At 52.5% G+C, this 20,988-nt stretch overlaps 1 long non-coding RNA gene across 2 annotated transcripts; it reads right to left on the reverse strand.

Moving 5' to 3' along the window:
- Positions 1-254: 254 nt before the first annotated feature.
- Positions 255-20,774, reverse strand: LOC147359065 (uncharacterized). 2 transcript variants are annotated; one of them, XR_015140502.1, is made up of 3 exons: positions 20,616-20,774; positions 20,282-20,377; positions 255-9,333 (listed from the first exon to the last, which is right to left on the reverse strand). It is a non-coding gene; the product is annotated as an uncharacterized LOC147359065 (long non-coding RNA). The 2 variants fall into 2 exon arrangements; XR_015140501.1 differs by having other exon boundaries at positions 255-20,377.
- Between the last annotated feature and the right edge of the window lie 214 nt (positions 20,775-20,988).

Here is a 20,988-nt window from a genome sequence, read left to right on the forward strand (position 1 = left end):
GAATTGGGGGATATACATGGATATGTGGTGAGCATCAACTGTATGTGCTGGATTTCAACTTTCTGAGCTTTACTTTTTCCTCGGTGAATAAATGATCACCCAACTCACACAGAATTGTGAAAATCAAACAAGGTATGGAGGAACTCTTTTTTTTCTGTTGTCCTCCACAATTCTCTTTTGTCCTGGTTTTTCCATGCCTATGTGAGCTGGGTGTTAAAAATAAATCCCACCTACTGAATACCTACTACAGAAAATAGTAATAGCTAGAATTTATTTATTTTTAAGTTAATTTTTGTTGTAGTATAGTTGCTTTACAATATTGTGTTAGTTTCTGCTGTACAGCAAAGTGAATCAGCTACGGATACACATGTATCCTCTCTTGTTTTGGATTTCCTTCCCATGTAGGTCACCACAGAGCATTCTAGAGTTTATTGAGTGCTTACCATGAATTCCAGACACTGTCCATACATCTGCTGCTGCTAAGTCGCTTCAGTCATGTCCGACTTTGTGCGACCCCATGGACTGCAGCCTACCAGGCTTCTCCGTCCCTGGGATTCTCCAGGCAAGAACACTGGAGTGGGTTGCCATTTCCTTCTCCAATGCATGAAAGTGAAAAGTGAAAGTGAAGTTGCTCAGGCGTGTCCAACCCTCAGCGACCCAATGGACTGCAGCCCTCCAGGCTCCTCCATCCATGGGATTTTCCAGGCAAGAGTACTGGAATGGGGTGCCATTGCCTTCAGCATAGTGCTGAACACACCATTTCCTCCATTTTGAAGGGAACTCAGGCCTATCACAGTGCCTGGCACACAGAAGACATTCCTACATGTTTGGATCAATGAAGCAACTTGTTCAAGTCACAGCTCTAGCAAGGGGCAAAGGGACACTCCAGGCCAGGACTCTCAGCCCAGTGCTGCTTCTTCTATGTCACCATCTCTATCTTCAGTCACTCAAGTGAGGCTGATTCTCCAAGGAGGCTGGAGTGGGTGTGGGAGGAGCGTGTGGATTTACGGATGGGGAAGTGTTAGATCTTCCTGCATCCAGAGTTCTTGCATTGCCAGGTATGTTCAAATAAATAATGCCCCCCTCCTCCAATATATGTAGGTCTTCATCCTCACAACTTGTGAATGTCACCTTCCTTATATTCACCTTTGAATGTCACTTCCCAGGTGGCACCAGTGGTAAAGAATCCACCTGTCAATGCAGGAGATGCAGGTTCCATCCCTGTGTTGGGAAGATCCCCTGGAGAAGGAAATGGCAACCTACTCCAGTATTCTTGCCGGGAAAGTCCCATAGGCAGAGGAGCCTGGTGGGCTACAGTCCATGGGGTCGCAAAGAGTTGAACATGACAGCACACACAGACACACTGTCATAATCCAGATGCGATTAAGTTAAATTTAGCCCAGATGTGGTTAAGGATCTCAAGGCAGGAGGATTATCTTGGATTATCCAGGTGGGCTCCAAACACAATCACATGTGTCCTTTGAAGAGGGAGGCAGAGGGAGATTTGACACACAGAGAAGAGGAGGCGATGTGATTGCGGAGGTGAGAGATTGGATTGGTGCAGCCACAAGCCCGTGATTGCCACTGGAAGCTGGAAGAGGCAAGGAATGGATTCTTTCCTTCCTCAGAGTCCCTGGAGGGAGAGCCACTCTCCCCATTCCTTGATTTCAGCCCAAGGATACTGAGTTCAGAATTCTGGTTTCCAGAACCACGAGAGAATAAATTTCCATTGTTTGAAGAGACCCAGTTTATGGCGACTTAATACGGCGGCCACAGGAAACTGATACACCTGCTTTGGGGGATGGCTCAGAAACACCTCCGGGTCTTCAGTCCTCTGACCTCTGCCGTCTGGGGGACCAAGAAGGGGTTCCTGTGGCCCCTGTGCCTGAAGCAGAAACAGAGGAGGCCGAGCTGCACCTGTGTCGGTCAGAAAGTTATTTTGATGTGGACCGTTTTTAATATATTTATTGAATTTGTTACAATATGGCTTCTGTATTATATTTTGGTGTTTTGGCTGTGAGGCATGTGGGATCTTAGTTCCCCGACCAAGCGTTGAACCCGTACCCCCTACACTGGAAGGCAAAGTCTTAACCACTGGACTGCCAGGGCAGTTCCTGAAAGAGGTTCCAGGAATCAGACATTGAAAGGCATACGTCCAGAAATCCTCACTGGGCACCTGCTATGTGGCAGACCAGCTGGGACCACAGATCTAACATGACTTGGAATTGGGTCTGGGTTGCCCTGAGACCAGGCTGCAGGCTGAGCTGCTGGGGTGCAGGAAACCCCAGGCCCATCCTACTGACCTTGCTCCGGGGTCAGGTGTGGGGGCAGGAAGGGCCTGGAACCTGAAATCTGAATCTGAAAGCAGATGTCAGGAGTTTTCCTCCCAAGGAGGGTGTTTGGCTCAGGTTTCTTGGGAAGTGGAGACAACGGAGGTGGAGGAACGTGGCCTGGAGTCTTGCCGGACCTGGAAGGAAGTGTACACGGTCAAGCGTGGAGGTGCCAAGCCCCAGGAGGCCTGGTGGGCTCGCAGCCGAGGTGTGGGGCATGGGCGCTGGACAACCACAGGCAGGGGCTGCCGGCGTGGAGCGCACCCGCCGCCTCTCCAGGGACAGATGGGGCTCCCTGGAGCTGTGGTCTGTGGTCACTTCTGTGCCTGCTCTGTCCACGGGGCGGGAGGGCTGTCCCTGGAGACGGAGGGGCCTCTGGGCCTCTCCACCACTGCCGGGCCTTGACCCTGGGCCTGCGAGTTTCTGGACCTTGGCTGTCACACGACACTCCAAGCTGGGGCGGGGAATGTGCGTGACCTCTCCTCAGAGGCTGTCCGCGGGCCACGCCAGACACCGGCCTCCCCCTGCCCGGTGCACAGAGTTGGACGAGAGGGCGGCCGTGATGGGGTCCTCGGCTTTCTGGGGAGAAACAGACCTCGGGGAAGAGGGGGGTTCAGTTCAGTTCAGTTGCTCAGTCGTGTCCGACTCTTTGCGACCCCATGAATCGCAGCACGCCAGGCCTCCCTGTCCATCACCAACTCCAGGAGTTCACTCAGACTCACGTCCATTGTGTCAGTGATGCCATCCAGCCATCTCATCCTCTGTCGTCCCCTTCTCCTCCCGCCCCCAATCCCTCCCAGCATCAGAGTCTTTTCCAATGAGTCAACTCTTCACATGAGGTGGCCAAAGTACTGGAGTTTCAGCTTTAGCATCATTCCTTCCAAAGAACACCCAGGGCTGATCTCCTTTAGAATGGACTGGTTGGATCTCCTTGCAGTCCAAGGGACTCTCAAGAGTCTTCTCCAACACCACAGTTCAAAAGCATCAATTCTTTGGCACTCAGCTTTCTTCACAGTCCAACTCTCACATCCATACATGACCACTGGAAAAACCATAGCCTTGACTGGATGGACCTTTGTTGGCAAAATAATGTCTCTGCTTTTCAATATGCTATCTAGGTTGGTCATAACTTTTCTTGGTGGGTCTTAGCAAGTCAGGAAGAGACAACGGGGAGGAGGTTAGCCAGGAAGCGGGGCTGGAGTACTGGTCAGCGCCCAGCAACTGGAACCTTCCAGCACGTTCCTGAAAGAGCGAGCCCTCTCGGGGAGAAGTCTCCTTCTGTTCAGGTGCTGAGGGACGCGCTCCGAGAGTGAGCCACGGTGTGGCTCTAGGCCCTCTTTTCTCCTGTCTCAGCCTCTTTTGTGATGCCCGTCTCCTCTCCCCTCTCCTCCTGTCCTTTCTTGTCCCCGTGCGCGGCTCCTTGACCCTTCCTCTCTCTCTCTCTGTAGCCTGCTGTGTCCGCATCGATGCCACCTGTCCGCTCCCCCCCGCACACTGGGTCTGGCTTTATTTGGGTCACCTTAGCTAAGAGGCTCAGCCAGGACTTCACAGGAAGCACCTGTGCTCTGACACGGCCCGAGCATATATATTTTTTTTTTCTGTTTTCTCATTTTGTACTTCCTCATTCACCCTTTCCTTTCTACAGATTCGCTCACAGTGTCATCTGAGACTTTCTGGTCCTCTCAGATATCTCCATCTATTTTTATCAGCAAATACCCAAACTTCTTCCTGGGGCCTCCCCACCCCCATGCAGCCTGCAGAGAAGGCTCAGGTCCCTGGGGCCCCTGGGTGGGTCAGGAGGCTGCTGTGGGGTAAGCAGCGGGCAGAGAGGTCTGGTTCCTCACCCGGACTCCCAAGAGGCCCCTCAGACAGGAGGGAGTGACCGTCTCCCCTCAGCTCGTAGCCCCCGAGGCTGCTCCCTCCTGAGGCCCAGGAACCCTTCTGGAGGCAGCAGGAGTCCCCACGTGGAGGCTGCAGAGTTGCCTGTTAGCACATGATTTAGAGTTGGGCGGCCAGAGGGGCAGTTGGGGTCCTGCTTCTATGCCTAGTGACCCCTGGCAGGTTACGTAATCCCCTCAGTGCTTTTAGTCTGGAAATCAGGCTTTCTGTGTTGCTCTGCCTGCTGCACAAAGGGTCCTGTGCTGTGAGCTCCCTCTGAGGGTGACGGCCAGAGGCAAGGCGATGCTGATGACAGCATCTGCCATGGCCGGTGTGGCAGGCCCTGTCCTGGGTGCCTTCATGTGTGAGCTCACTCAGTCCTGCAGCAACCTGGGAAGGAGGTGCTGTTACCGTCTCTGTTTCACAGGTGAGGAAAAATGGAGGCGCAGAGAGGTTAGGCTACCTGTCCAAGGTTGCACAGCTGGTAAGTGGCTGATTTGGGATTCACATTCAGCAGTCTGGCCCCCCAGACCTCATACCCTCACGACTGTTTTCCTGATGGCCTGGAAACCCTCTCCCCTTCCTACACTGCCATGGTCCGGGAGGACAGTGTTGGTGCCTCTCTCACTCGGTACCGCATCCGGTGCCCGGCGGGAGGGGCCCGGTTTGCAGAAGTGGTTGTCCAGGTCTGTGGCACACGGGGCCAGGCCCACCTCAGTCTCCAGAGGGCGGCGCGGTCACTGGACGGAAGGGAGGGGCTGCCCCAGGGCTGCGGTGACCATCTGTGTTTTTGCAGTGCGGTCTCTTCAGGCTTTGTTACCACAATACGTTTATTTTTGGAGAATTACTATTCCCAGCTTGGCACCGCAGACCTCTTATTTGTCAGCCGAGTTCTTTCTGGTTTCTTCTGAAGTGTGTTGTGTGCCAACTCCACCGCTGCTATCTTTGCGTCTTTTCTAAAATCAGCACCCGAGCGGGCAGCCCTGTGTATTCACTCGCTTCTTCAACAAACACAGCTTCCGTGTAAGGACACTGTGCTGATTGCTCTGGGGACATCAAAGATGAAGTCGGTGTGGCCTTTGCCCTCCAGAATCTTCCAGTCTACAAGTGACAAATAACATGCATGGAGGTGGCCGTGATGGCACATGGATGATGCTGCATGCGTGTTCCCACCAAAGTCATGGCAGGACTTCAGAGGGCTCTCAGGGAGGCCTTTCTAGAGGAGATGGTGGATAAATCAGCTACAGCGCAGAGATCCCGAAACAGTAGTCTGTCTCAGGTCCATCTTCAGATACAATTTCGTTTCCCTGTCCCATAGCAGTGCAGATGCAGGTGGTACTAGGCTGGTGGGATGGCTCAACCTTGCAGGGTCATTCAGGGACCCTTTTCATTTCTTTGCTCCGCCGTCATCTACTGTCTTTAGCTGCAGGGTTGACGCTTGGTCATGGCCGCATCGATTTCCCTCCTCGTGGCAAGGGCAGAGAGACGGTGGAGGAAGGCAGAGATGCTTTGAGACACAGATCCAGAGTGGCTCACCTATCCTGTTGGCCAGAACTTGGCCATTGGCCTCATCTACTTACAAAGGAGGCTGGGAAATGTAGTCTATAGCCAAGTGGCCAAGTGTCCAGCCTAAAGTTCAATGTGGAAGAAAGGGCTAACAGGGGGATTGTTATCTCTATTTCAATGACTTGGGCCTGGGCATATGGACAGGGTATTGTTGGGACGGAATAGAGGGGGAGGGCATTCCAAGTGGAGAAAACGGCAGAGGTGTGGGAAGTGCACGGTGGATCTGGAGAAAGGAGAGCTGCGGCCTCCCTGGGGTGTAGGATTTATGTAGAGGAGGCTGTGCCCCGTGTTTGCAGAGAGATGGAGCAGGCTTCATGTCTTTAATAGGCTGCTCAGCCTTCACGTAGACTGTGATCCTTGTCACCTGCTATCCAAAAACAAATCTTCTCTAATCAACCACACAGGATGTGCGCATCATCGGCCTTACTCAGGAAATTTAATCTTGAACCGATAGTGATCTAGATTTTATCACAAGCTTGGCTCCCCTGGGGTATGCTGCTTTCAACAGTGGTTCTTGTGTCAAATGCTGGCCACCACTTGATACAAGTTCTGTAGAGGACTCTGTTAGCCCCGTCGCCTAGCAAAAGGCCTTCACTGTGTTGGAGCTTGTGTTAAACCCTTGGAAGAAATGGCCACATGAAGAACACTTTGGTGTATTTCAATAAAACATTAAGGCTGTTGCTTATTATTTTGTTCATTGAATAATATGGTATTTTACTTTATATAAGAATCAAACAATTACATGTCAATTATATATCAGTAAAGCTGAGGAAGAAGCTTTAAAAATTTCGGATGCATTTATAGAGATGCTATGTGTGTATCACAGACCCTGTTTAGGATTTTTCATTAAGCTCTCACATTGATTTTTGGATTCAGAATACACATTTTGTAATAGTTATGTTACTGCCTTAGCTCGTACTTTGTTTATCTTTTTGTCTTTTCCAAAACGACCATGTTGTCTTTCAGAATTTTCACAATTTCTGTTGGATTTTTGTGTGATTTACTAAACAAAGGAATTTTCTCATGCATAGGAATTTCCTTCTGCAATATGGAGTGCTAAAAACAAACAAACAAAAAAACATGAATAAAAAAAGAGTCAACCAGATACACCTCTTATTATCAAGCTGCTCTGTCCTCGCCATTCAACAAATGTTGATTGAGGCACTGTTGGCAGGCACTGTGGAAGGTGCTGGAAAAACAGAGAGAAAAGACGCCGACCCAGACTTCACGGAGCTCACAGTCTGGGCAGGGCGTTGGGCGTGGAGTGTGGGGTGGGTAGGAAAGTAACAGGCGTTTATGATGTAGGTGCACGAGAGACATAGGGCGAGATGCTATGGGGGCCGGAAGGGGGAAGACTGAAGGAAGCTTTCTGAAGGACCTGCGTCTTGAAGGTTGAGAAGGGGTTAATTATGTGAGGAAGGAAAGCGAGCAGGATGTGCAAAGGCATGGAGAAATGAGAGGGGCTGGGCCCACGTGGTTGGGGAACTCCAGCAGCTGCACAGGGCTCTGGTTTAGGGGCCGTGGGAACGCGGCTGGAGGGTAGTTGGTCACACGGTGGACCTCGTGGCCACCCTGGGGAGGGTGGTTTTTGGCCTAAAAGACCTGTGCAGCCCCGGCACGTGATTAGATATGCATTTAAAACATATCAGCCTTGGCACTTCCCTGGCAGTCCAGTGGTTCGGACTCCGCTTCCACAGCAGGGGGCATGCATGGCTTTGATTCGTGGTGGGGAGCTAAGATTCCACATGCTTTGCATCACAGCCAAAAAAAAAAAAAATCAGCCTTGTGAACATACACTGCACAGGGAAGGGACCAAAACGGGAAGCAGTTTCATTGTTTCAGCTGAGAAATGATGTGACTTTATGTGAGGACACGGTGGACACAGAGGTGGAGAGAGATTCGAGGCACATGAAGGGGAAGGACCCGTGACACTTGCTGGCTGACTCGGGGATAAAGGAGAGACGCCTGTTAGGTGTTGAGTTGGCTGGCTACTCACGCAGTTGAGGACCCAGGATGAGGAGCAGGTGAGGTATGGGGCAGGCAGAGTCTGACCATGGAAACACTGAGATACGAGTCAGTGGGCCAGATGTGCGGGAGGAGGCGAGATTTAGGCATCACCAACGTGCAGGCACTGGTTAAAAACAGGAGTGTGTACAAACCTGGTGACCTGCAATGGTGCAGCTGTGTGCTGTCAGCTACTTTCACTCAGCTTAAAAAATAATAAAAACGTTGACGGAAGCCCTCCTGCAGGCCTGGGACCTTCACACTTACTCATTCAGCCCATCTGGCCTGTGAAGGAGGAGATGACACCTGGTCTGACTGGAGAAAGGAGTTAAGTGGCTCAGCTGGTGAAGAATCCACCTGCCATGTGGGAGACCTGGGTTTGATCCCTGGGTTGGGACAGATGCCCTGGAAGGGAATGGCGACCCACTCCAGTATTCTGGCCTGGAGAATCCCATGGACTGTAGAGTCCACTGGGTCGCAAAGAGTCAGACACGACTGAGCGACTTTCTTTCGTTCACTCAGGTATCGTTATCAGCCTGGTTTTACAGTGAGGTTCAGGGGAGTGAAATGAGGTCAGCCTGCAAGCAGGGCGGTAGAGGGGGATTTGGAGCAGGTCTTCGGTGGCCTGATCTTCACCGCAACTGCCTTTCATGATGTGGGTGACCTTTGAGCCGGAGATGCTTAGATGGGGTGGGGCATGATGGTCATGGGGGTGGCATGAGTCAGGGGCATGAGGGCAACCTGCCCCCGGCCTCGACCCACACTCATATACTGGGTTCTGCATCTGGTACACCTGGGGGAGACCCGGCTTCGTGATCTCCTGCGGACATCTGGAGCGGGCCTGGCACGCAGTCTACCATCCTTGTTGGAGCGGCAGGCTCCCTGCCCCTCTCGGTCCTCCGCATCCCCTACTGGATGGGCACATGAGTCCCTAGGGAGAGGAGAGGCTCAGCAGCATCAGGTTTTGAAAGGTGTGAGCAAGGACGTGGGAGGTGGGGCACAAAGGCAGGAGGCGGTACTTCCTTACCGACATTGATTTAGTACAAGTCTGGGGGAGTGGGCTGAAGGCATGCTCCTTCCCGCTTCCAAATAGGTCCAGGTCTCAACCACCAGTAAAGGGGTCCCAACCACTGGGTTTTGGCAAATGGAATTGTTAAGAAGCTTGAGATAAGGTCATCTTGGATTCGGGATGGGTTCAGTTCAGTTCAGTTGGTCAGTCATGTCTGACCCTTTGCGACCCCATGAACTGCAGCATGCCAGGCCTTGCTGTCCATCACCAACTCCCAGAGTTTGCTCAAACTCATGTCCATCGAGTCGGTGATGCCATCCAAGCATCTTGACTTCTGTCATCCCCTTCTCCTCCTGCCTTCAATCTTTCCCTGCATCAGGGTCTTTTCCAATGAGTCGGTTCTTCGCATCAGGTGGCCAAAGTATTGGAGTTTCAGCTTCAGCACCAGTCCTTCCAATGAATATTCAGGACTGAATTCCTTTAGGATGGACTGGTTGGATCTCCTTGCAGTCCATGGGGTGGGTACTCAATGCCATGACTTGTGTCCTTATCAAAGAAAAGAGAGGGTGGTCTGACGACCTGGAAGAAGGCAGTGAGAGGCTGGGAGCAGAGACTGAGTGATGCTGCCACGAGCCATGGGACACCTGGGCTCCCAGCAGCCAGAAGAGGCAGGAAGGATTCTCCCAAGAGCCTTTGGAGAGAGCACAGTCCTACCAACGTCTTGATTTTGACCCAATCAGTGAGACTGATTTCAGAGGTTTGGCCTCCAGAAGGCTGAGAGAATAAATTTCTGTAGTTGTAAGCCACCGAGGTTGTGCTGGTTGGTTGTGGGAGTCCTAGGAAGCTAACGCAGCTGGAGAACAGAGCCAGCTGGGCCCCAGGCAGACATTACTAATCATTCTCAGTGTTCTTTCCCAGGGAGACTGATACTGCCTCCAGGGTGACCTCAGGGCCCTCCAGGTAGCTGCTGCCCTCTGGCTGGGGCTTGACAAGCTAGATGAAACCCACTGGCATCATGGATCCTGAGCCTACACTGGGCACGACGCTGGCAGTTCAGGAAAGTGGCCCAGAGTTTTGGCTTATGTGTGAGGGCGGGGGGATGTGGGCATTTCACTTGTGGAGCACTTACAGCTCTTGTCAGTCTCTGAACATCCGGGAGATGGTGATGGACAGGGAAACCTGGCGTGCTGCAGTCCACGGGGTTGCAAAGAGTCAGACATGACTGAGCGACTGAACTGACTGAACATCTGTCTGCTCAAGCCCACCTGGACTCTGCTTGCCAGCTGGGTCTCCTCCAGCTTCCTGGCGGCCTCTCTGCAGACAGCAGCCCACAGCAGCCAGGAGCTGTGGCTTCACCCCCGCAGGGTGATTAATTCAGCCACAAAGCATTAAGCAGTGAAAACCACCACGTGAGCCAACGTGATAAGGAAAATGCATGAGTGCCTAACTTTAAAGGCTGCGCATTCCTAAGGGGGCCTCCTTAACTCTTCCTGGAGTCATGGAAAAAGACCGCACTGAGGAGGTGTGACCTGGGAACCCAAGCTTGAAGGAGTGGAGATTATCCAGGTGTGGAGGGAGAGAGAAGTCATTCAGGCTGCAGCCGCCCACCCTCCCCTCCACAGGACATTTCTTAGCCTTCTGCCAAGGCTGACTGCTCACCCGGAGCCCTGTTTTCTACTTTCCTTCCTTCCTTCTTCCCTTCCCCCATCTTTTTTCTTTTTTCATCCTCTCCCTCCAATTACTTGTATCAGAATCATTGCGTATACTCATAGACTCCCGGGCTGCACCCCAATCTGGAGTTAAAGCCTCTGAGGATGCAGGACCTAGGTACCTGCATGTTTAACACCTTCCCTAGGGCTTCCCTGGTGGCTCAGATGGTAAAGTGTCTGCCCGCAACGTGGGAGACCTGGGTTCGATCCCTGGGTCAGGAAGATCCCCTGGAGAAGGAAATGCAACTCAGTCCAGTATTCTTGCCTGGAAAATTCCATGGACAGAGGAGCCTTGTTGGCCACAGTCCATGGAATCGCAAAGAGTCGGACTCGACTTCACTTTCACTTTCACCAGGTGATTCTGAAGCACCATCACCTGGGAATGATGGACCTAAAGGAGCTCCCGACACAGCCCACCAAGGCTGGCCTGATGCAGAGCAGGTGTGTGTGCTTCAGGGCGGAGCCTTGTTCTCAACCTGAAAAACTGGTTTCCCCAAGGAGGCTGCTTGGCTCAGAACCATCCTGCGCTGTGGGCGGGTTCGGGCAAGCTGAGCCCAGGGGTGCGGCATCTGGGGATGGTCTTGGATTTGGTGAGAATGGCTTCACTACTCATTAGCAGCCCGACGGGCTTAAGCAAACTATTTTCTCATCTGTAAAGTGGGGCAACAATAGAACCAATTTTGGTGGGTTGTTGAAAGGGTCACATGAGGGCACAATACACACAGGACCGTTCCAAAAGCAGAGATTTTGTTTTTGTTATGTTTTGTTTTTAAATAATGGTGATAAAGAAAACAAACATATCATACCCAAAAGGGAGAAAGTCTGATTGAAATCATTATTACAAAGCCCAGTTGAAGCTTAGCTTTTTTCATCAAAGTGGTAAGAATAGGTCAAGTATGCTTGAAGGTCAGCAGTGATTCTCAGTAGATTAAGCATCAGAGCCACTGTGTTCAAAACATCAGTCCACCCTGGTTCCACCAGCTGCCACATCACCCCCACCCCCATTACAGTGAATCTCTAGGAGCTATCTGCATTAAAAAAAAAGGGGGGGGGGAAACCTGCTTTCCTATGATAAGAATGGCCTGGAGGTCCTTGTAGAAACATCTTCCCTGACTTCTGGAGATTCTGCTTTAGGGGGTTGGGGGTGGGTTCTGGAACTTGCATTTTTAAACAGGTGTTTCTTTTTTTTTTAATTGGAGTATATTTGGTTTCAGTTCAGTTCAGTCGCTCAGTCGTGTCCGACTCTTTGCGACCCCATGAACTGCAGCACGCCGGGCTTCCCTGTCCATCACCAACTTCCGGAGTCCACCCAAACCCATGTCCAGGGTCCCCGGGAAAGAGGCCGTTCACTCCTCACAGGCATCATGGCCATGGGTCTCGGCAGCTGTTGCTGGCAGCATGGCTAAATCCCTCCAGATGGGGTTAATAGAAGGAAGAGGGGTATGAGTTTCAGGACAGTGGCCATGGCTACCAGTTTCCACATAATCTGTCAGGCCCTGTCTGATCCTTGACCTCTGCTAGCTGCCCCTCCTCACAGCTGGAAGCCACAAAACCCATCCCACCTGAGTCCTCTGCCACGGCTCACCCTGGGCAGGGTTGGGGTGGGGAAGGCTTGAGGCAACATCAGCTCAAGCGTGTGTGTCAACAGCAAGCACAACAGCAAGCATTCCTGGCTGCAAATCCAGCCAAGCCTGTGCTAAATCCCTGAAACTGACTTCTGGACTTTGTCCTGGGTCTGCAAAGTGACTGGGTTAACGGACTGCACGAGTGCCCAGCTCCTGCGCGAAGTCTTCACCCAAAACGCAGCTCCCCCTCTCAGGTGCGGCCCTGCCTTTCACTCAGGCACAAGTCTCTCTTCAGGCTTTGACCCCGTGGCTGCCCCTTTATAATGAACAGTTCCAAGTTCTATCCCACTCCCAGGGTCTCCCTCACGTTAGTTTTGCGCTGGCCTTCTTCACACAAAAAAACTGAAGCCACCTGGATAAACTGCCTGAAGTCACACAGCCTTATGGCTGAACCAGAGGCCAACCACACGGTTCTAACTCTGGCTGCACACTGCGAGTGTGAAGAACTCTGCCTTCTTCAGAGGCCTGGCAGGCTTTGTTTTTTGTTGTTTAATCAGGCTGCCTCCTACCAAACGGCCCTCTTCAAGACCCACACGCTTGCCCAGCGTTTACATTTGCAACCCTGTTTGAGGGTCAGCCCTTCATAATAGCAGCATAGAGTCCTCTGAAGTTAATACGAAGCTGGGCTAGAAACACAGAGTGAGGGCACTGGCCTAAAGCAGTCGAGGAAAGAAAGTGGGAAACTGGGGCCCCACCCTAGTTCAGTTCAGTCGTGTCTGACTCTTTGTGACCGCATGGACTGCTGCACTCCAGGCCTCCCTGTCCATCACCAACTCCCAGAGTTTACTCAAACTCATGTCCATTGAGTCAATGATGCCATCCAACCATCTCATCCTCTGTTGTCCCCTTCTCCTCCCGCCTTCAATCTTTCCCAGCATCAGGGTCTTTTCCAATGAGTCGGTTCTTCACATGAGATGGCCAAAGTATTGGAGTTTCAGCTTCAGCATCAGTCCTTCCAATGAATATTCAGGACTGATCTCCTTTAGGATGGACTGGTTGGATCTCCTTGCAGTCCAAGGGACTCTCAAGGGTCTTCTCCAACACCACCCTCAGGACCTCTCAGCTGAGGGCTGTGCCCCCCTCCCTCCCATGGTGCTAGGCAACCCACCCCCCACACTGAGCCCTCTGCCCTCCCCACCCTGGCCTGGCTTCCTGCCCATCTCTCTACCAGCAGGAGGGCTGCAGGAAGGAAGCCCAGTCTCCCCCAACAAGTTCAGCAGGAGATGGGCTAAATGCTCCTGAAAAAATGGGAGCCTGGCTAGGCCCCTGGCTCCCACTGTTGACCTCTGCCGTCAGTACAGGCTGTCTTGAGATTCAGCCCACAAGCTCTGACCTGAGGCCTCCCAGTTCCTCACTGTGGGCTCCTTCTCAGACCTCTCAGCTTTGCCTTTTAGAAACCCTGTTCCATCCCACAAGGCTTGTAGCTCTTGTCTCACTTCAGCTGAGGAAGGACACAACTGCACCCCCCTGAGGGACGCTGTTTGCTCTCACACCTACAAGTCTCTAACTTGGCTTTGGCGCACCTCACTCTAGAAAAGAGCGCCTCTGGCCTTCTAAGGACATACTAGCCAACCATGCCTTGTTTCCGGCCCTCACTTCTAAGCTCTGTAAAGCTACGCTTGCCAGAATCCCTGGGGAGGAGGGCTCCTCTGCTGTGAGGCACTGCACTCTTCCTGCCCCGGACTGTTTCCCCTTGAACAGAGGACCTCACACTCATTACCAAATTGCTTTGTTACTGACGTTCAAAGGTGTCTTGGAGATGCCGGTTCTCCAGCCTTCCTCCCAGGCCCCTCTGCTCTCTCAGGGGCCATGTTCCCCACAGAGCTCCTTCACACTCAGGGGTTCACTGCACTGCTCCCTGCATTCCAGCAGGGCTGGGATGAAAGAAGTTTGAAGAAAGCTAAGTTCACCCAGTTCTCAGGCATGTTTGGGCCCATCCAGGAGTCCAGTAGACAGACTCGCCAGGTCTATTTATAAGGGAACCAGGGGGGGTCTCCTGCAAAGAATCCAGAAATTGTTTCATTCCCACATCACAATCGACCAACAGATCTACCTCAACACACAGTCGTGAGCATTCTTGTGGGCACTGGGGGAGGGGGGAGCGGTCAGAGGGAACCAAACTAAACAGATAAAATTTTGGTCTCTGTGGAAATACACATAAACAAGATCAACAAGTAAGCTATGATGTCAGAAACACTGAGGAGAAAAATTAAGCAGTTGTGGAGGAAAATGTGTGTGTGTGTGTGTGTGTGTACAGGTGCTGACATCTGAGATGGTGTAATCACTGAGACTGCGAGCAAAGACTGAAGAGGGGGTGGGTGGCCACGTGCAGGGAGAATATTCCAGGCTGAGGGAACAGCAAGTGCAAGGGGCCTGAGAGGACAGCAGATCCTTTGCCTGAGGACTGGAGGAGCAGCGGGAATAAGGACAAGCAGCCCAGAGTCAAGGTCAGAGCATCACCGGGGTTTGTGGGGGGTGGTGGTTATGTTAAGGCTGAGACCACAGGGCTTTGGGAGGACTTGGGTTTTCCTCTGAGGTGGGAAGACGAGGTTTCAGCAGAGCACTGCCTGGTGGATGGTTTACTCAGGCTACTGTGTTAAGACTGGACTGAAGGGTAGAAACAGGAGGATCAGTTGGGAGGCTGTCGCAATAACCCAGGCAAGAGATAGTGGTGGCTGGGTCTGAGCTGGGGGACACTGGAGGTGATGAGAAGTGGTAAGAATCTTCCTGGGAGTTGAGGCTCATGCCATCAGAACTATAATGCTTGGGCCCACAGGCTGGATGATCCAGTCTCTGGGTACCGATCCTTGTCTACTTGGATCGTGTCTTCAGATTGCCCAGTCTGGGTGGACTAGAGGTTTTGCTTTCCCCTTGAAACAAACTGATATTCTCCGAGTCAGTCATTATGGAAAGATGCTAATATGGGGTAGGATTGGAGGCAGGTTTGGACGGGGGCTCGGGTCCATGGGGCTTGCCTCTGCAGGTGTGGAGGTGCTCAGGACATTCCTGGTGATGGTGGGGTGGTGATGGTGGTGGTGGTGGTGATGGGGCTGAGTTAGCCCTGCTGTAGTCGGGGCCTGGCCTGCCGTGGGTCTTGTTGGTTTTCATCGTTACTGCTTGTGGAACATATATTCTTCCAATGCAGACATCGATGTAGTCGGGGCCTGGCCTGCTGTGGGTTTTGTTGGTTTCCATCTTTACTGCTTGTGGAACATGCACTCTTCCAATGCAGACGTCGATGCCGTGGCCAGTGGGCCTTGGCCCAGGTGGGTCAGAGCTGGAGCCACGACTCTTGGGTGGGCATCGGGACCCAGGCATGGCTCTGAGTCTGGGTGGTCGCTGATGGGCAGGAACGAGGAGGGGAGAGCCGTGGAAACCCTGGGGCCGCAGAGGTCTGGTTCAAGAAGTGAGTTCATATGAGTGAGCAAGCTCAAGCGTTCCTGGGCTGTGTCTGAGAGGAGCTGGGGTTCCCCAGGAGGCGGGGAGACGCAGGCCAAGCAGGCCGTCCTGGTGACTCACTGTCACGCTCCTTTTCACTCCAGACTCCTGTTGCCTGGGAAGCGTGCCTTCTAGTCAGCTGACTCCTGTGTCTCCCCAGGCCAGCCTGCTCTCCGGTGCCCACAGCTCTGGGCACCCTGGCTTCTGGCATCCGAGCTCTCAGACCTGGCGTGTCCTCTCTTGCTGCCCTGTCTCCCTCCCACTCTCAGTCTCCGGGGCGATGACCCCCTACCCCCCAGCCAGCCGCCCTGCCAGAGCCTGCAGGGCAGCCCAGTTCCCGCCACACCCAATTAATCATCGACTCCGAGTGTCACCTCCTAAACACCACTCAACCCCTGTGCCTTTCTTTCCGCCCTCGCAGCAGTCCTGGCCACAGTTCTGGAGGGGGCCCTGACAGGTCACTCTCCGGGTCATGTCCTCCTCACCCCAGGGTCCCCAGAGGGCCTCTGGAGTCGGGTGTCCGTCCTACTCTCCCTGGGTCTGTGGCTGCCCCTCACCCTGGGGACTGCAGGGCACACGAGGCCTGGCCACCTGTCCAGCCTCTGTGAGCACTGCGGGGGTGGGGAGGGTGGAGTCTGTGCCCAGCATCGTCTTCTCCTTGGGCTATGCCCAGCGTAGGAGGAATTTCTGCCTCCCTATAACCCTTGTAGCTCAATAGGTGAAGAACCCACCTGCAGTGCAGGACACCCGGGTTCGATTCCTGGGTTGAGAAGATCCCGAGGAGGGCATGGCGACCCACTCCAGTACTCTTGCCTGGAGAATCCCATGGACGGAGGAGCCTGGTGGCTACAGTCCATGGGGTTGCAAAGAGTCGGACATGACTGAACGATTACACTTTCACTTTTAAGGGAACTGTAAGGAAAGAAGAAGCAGCCCTCATCCCTCCCACTGCCACCCTGCCGACCCTGTTCTCCTGGGGCTGGAAGGGGCTCTTTGTGACCCAGGAGGAGGAATCTGGCACCCTCAGCTGGGTGTCTCCCTGTTTGTCCTGCAGAAACATGCATTCAGTGCGTTTGCCAGTGTTTATTGACTAGGTTCAGAGAAGGTAATGGCACCCCACTCCAGTATTCTTGCCTGGAAAATCCCAGGGACGGGGGAGCCTGGTGGGCTGCTGTCTATGGGGTCACACAGAGACGGACACGACTGAAGTGACTTAGCAGCAACAGCAGCAGCAGCATTGACTAGGCTGGGCTTCACTGTGGGAAGGGGGAAACCTGTGGTTTTAGGTAGTAAGAATCCAGTTTAGGGGGGAATCCTTAGAAGGCCCACTCCCTCTAGAGTACTATTTACTATTCCCCTAAGTGAAATGAAAGTCCATAAGTTGTGTCCGACTCTTTGCGACCCCACAGACTATAGCCCCCCAGACTCCTCTGTCCATGGGGATTCTCCAGGCAGGAATACTGGAGTGGGTTGCCGTTCCCTTCTCCAAGGGATCTTCCCAGCCCAGGGATTGAACCCAGATCTCCTGCACTGCAGGCAGATTCTTGACCATCTGAAACACCAGGGATGCCCGTTATTCTCCTAAAACCCTAGCCAAACCAGAGTCTTTCACACCTCCGTGCTTCAGCTTCTGCTCTTCCCTCCCTGAAATGGCTCATCCTTCTTGTGGCAAATTCCTCTCTTGTTCCCAGGCTCCCTCAGGCTCTGCATCAGCCATGGGGTCTCCGCAACCCGCTCCTGCCCTCCAGTGCTCCTTCCCCAGTTTCCCCCCTGCCCCCACGGGTGCCTTCTTCTAGTCTCTCAAGTACCTAATTCTACTGCAGTGTTTGTGCCTAATCCACTCCCTTGCTTCCTTTTCATTTTTGTATCCCTTGCTCCTAGCACAGAGTCTGGTCTACAGTATTTTGCTTGGTAAAATCTGCTGAAGGTAATTCAGTTCAACACAGTGTATTCCATGTATATGATGTTCTAGGCCCTATAAGGCAAGCATTGGGATACAAGATGAAGTTGGGGACCCTTTAAAGGTGTGCAGTCTATTGGAAAAGTGCACACTCTTGCCATTAAATCATTATCAAGTGATATGGTAAGTCTCACATTAAATCTATGAAGAATGCAGCTCCTGGGTAGAGAAGTACTGGATCTGGAGTAAAAATTGGATTTAAATCTGCCAACAGAAAATGGTTGCTTGCCATCTGCCTCTACAAAGATGAAGTCACTAGCCACTGTATTCTCTGACTTTTAACACAGCCACCCCACTCCAGTACTCTTGCCTGGAAAATCCCATGGACGGAGGAGCCTGGTGGGCTGCAGTCCATGGGGTCACTAAGAGTCAGGCCACGACTGATCGACTTCACTTTCACTTTTCACTTTCATGCATTGGAGAAGGAAATGGCAACCCACTCCAGTGTTCTTGCCTGGAGAATCCCAGGGACGGGGGAGCCTGGTGGGCTGCTGTCTATGGGGTCGCACAGAGTTGGACCCGACTGAAGCGACTTAGCAGCAGCAGCAAGAAGAGTTTAGGGTGGAGATTAGGAATGAGACGCTCTCTGCTTTGGGAAATACTGGCAGAGCAGGTTTTCAGGTAGATATTTTCAGAAGGTTTTATGAACCCTAAAACTTGCATCTTCTCATATCTAGAGAAGCACTAAAATCATTCTTAGAGACATCTGCTCCTCGTGACAGCAAGTTTCTGCCAAGATGAGTGCCTGATTGCATGTATAGTCCCTTCACCAAAATCGCATCTATACTGACCCACCACTGCCTCTTTGGAGCAGTTCCTCTGCATATCTGAGATGCCATCTCTCAGGCTGTAGTCCTCATTTTGCCCCAAATAAAATTTAACTCACAAATCTCACACGGTGCATAATTTTTTTCAGTCAACAAATTCTAGCCCCCTAATCCACTAGCCTCTGTTTTCATAGTTGTAAAATGGGAATAATAGTACCTGTCTCCATAGGTGAAGGATAAAATGAGATGATACAAGTCAAAGCATCCTGCATAGTTCTGAGTTTCCCCAGGTGGCTCAGAATCTGCCTGCTAATGTAGGAGACACAGGAGATGCAGGTTTGACCCCTGGGTTGGGAAGATCCCCCGGTGTAGGAAATGGCAAACCACTCCTGTATTCTAGCCTGGAAATTTCTATGGACAGAGGAACCTGATGGGCTGCAGTCCATGGGGTTGCAGAGAGTCAGACGCAACTGAACATGTGTGCACACACACAGAGTTACTGGGCACATGATACACATCCAGTCAACATTTGTAGAATTGTCCCTGCTTCTAGAAGCTTTAATTTTGTCTGGGGCTGTTGTGCAGACATTGCAGAGGGGTGACACTGGGACTAGATTCAGAGAAGTGAAGAGTGAAAGTCGCTCAGTTGCATCTGACTCTTTGCGACCTCATGGACTTTACAGTCCGTGGAATTCTCCAGGCCAGAATACTGGAGTGGGTAGCTGTTCCCTTCTCCAGGGGATCTTCCCAACCCAGGGATCGAACCCAGGTCTCCTGCACTGCAGGTGGATTCTTTACCAGCTGAGCTATCAAGAGGGAGGCTGTAAAATGCATTTCTGGACAGAGGTCTTGGAGCTTGGGGTTGTGACCTGGGGTTGCCGTGGCAAGGCAGCTTCTTGAGGAGCTGCAGGAACCAGGAGATCTGTGGGCATGTGTCCCCCGCCCGCCCCAGAGCTGCTAAGCTGGGCCCAGGCCCAAAGGGCTCTGTTTTGTCCTAGGCAGTGGGAGCTTGCTGCAGAAGGACAGGCCCAGACAGGCCCTGGGTGCTGGGGCTTGCACCCTGCTGTTTCCTGGGAGCAGCTCACAGCCCTGCCAGCCCCTCCTCGTCCTCCTCTCTGCAGCGAGGCCTAGGGACTCTCAGCCCAGGTTTCTAGAGTGACTGTCAGCTGGGAGTCAAGATGCTTCTTTCTTGGGGCTTTGGTTTAAGTGCAGCCCCTGAAGCAGAGAATTCCTGCTTCAAGTGGCAGATCTAGAGGTCGAGCAGCCTCCAGAAAAATCCTAGTCCTTGGAGTCCATCCTAAAAGAAATCAGTCCTGAATATTCATTGGAAGGACTGATGCTGAAGCTGAAACTCCAATACTTTGGCCACCTGATGCGAAGAACTGACTCACTGGAAAATACCCTGGTGCTGGGAAAGATTGAGGGCAGGAGAAGGGGGCGACAGAAGATGAGATGTTTGGATGGCACCACTGACTCGATGGACATGACTTTGAATGAACTCCGGGAGTTGGTGATGGACAGGGAGGCCTGGCGTGCTGCAGTCCATGGGGTTGCAAAGAGTCGGACATGACTGAGCAAGTGAACTGAACTGAACTGAGTTTATAATCTTGGGCCTGTGGTCTGACCTCTTTAAGCCTAGCTCCTTCCTCCTTGAAATGAGGATAACAATTCCAAGCCCCAGGGCTGCCATCAGGATTGAGTAAGGGAAGTTGTGCTTTCTTATTTTGTGCATTGAAGACTTTTGTACTTGGCATTAATTATGCCAGATGCTGTGGGGAAGGTTACAGAAAGGACCTGGAGACTCACTCGGATCCAATCAATCACAGGGTCCTAGAGAATCCACTGCTTCTCAAACTTTCCTGATCGAGTCACCCAGGGATCTATAAAAGGCAGATTTTGATCCAGTGGGCCTGGGGTGGCAGCTTCGAACCTGCCTTTCTAACAAGCTCTTGGGTGATCCCACACCATCCTCCAGGGCCAGGACAAGGCACATACCTTCCCCTCCGCAGGGCCCTGGCCGCTCTCCTGATGTTCCTGGCACCTCCAGCCTTTACCAGCTCCTTGCAGTCTGCTCACTCTGGTCGGATGAATCTTCCTGAAATAGAAGAGAAAATTTCTGATGTACAGCCAAGAACCATCCCAGGAGCTGCTGCTTTCGTGGGAGAGGGGAGGGAGGGCATAGTCGGCTCAAGAAAGGATGGCTTTTAAGTCAGCAAAATGTCCTAGAGGCTTTTTGGCATGTGGGTGGTAAGTCACCCAGGGCTTATTTCAAAGAGGACTGTGAGGGGGATGAGGCTTGGCAAGAAAGGAGGCTGCTCCAGAACACCACCTCCCTTGGGTGGGGGATGCTTGCTGTCAGGCTCCTCCCTGGACTCAGTTTCTCTGTTGCAAAGTGGTAGGTGCCTGGAAGCCCTGGCTGATGGCAGTGAGAAGCGCCTGCTTGGAAAGGAGACCAGATGAGGGGCCCAGAGCCATTGCCTCTGCACCATCTCTGTGCAGCTCCAGTGTCTGTGGGGAGGAGGAGGAGGAGGGCAAAGCCGTGGCTACACAGACATACAGATAGATCAAGTCCTGCTTCGAAGAGCTGGCAGCTGTCTCCACAGTGTGCCTGGGAGATGCTCTAGAGGAAAAGGGAAAATGGGCAGAATCACTGAGGCCTGGTGAGGGGCCCCTGGCATTGAGGGGGGCGGATGCCAGTGGGT

Source organism: Bos grunniens, chromosome 14, assembly GCF_055505025.1.
Source record: "Bos grunniens cultivar Pamir isolate PY7600 chromosome 14, Bosgru_T2T1.0, whole genome shotgun sequence".
Taxonomy (NCBI): Eukaryota; Metazoa; Chordata; class Mammalia; order Artiodactyla; family Bovidae; genus Bos; species Bos grunniens.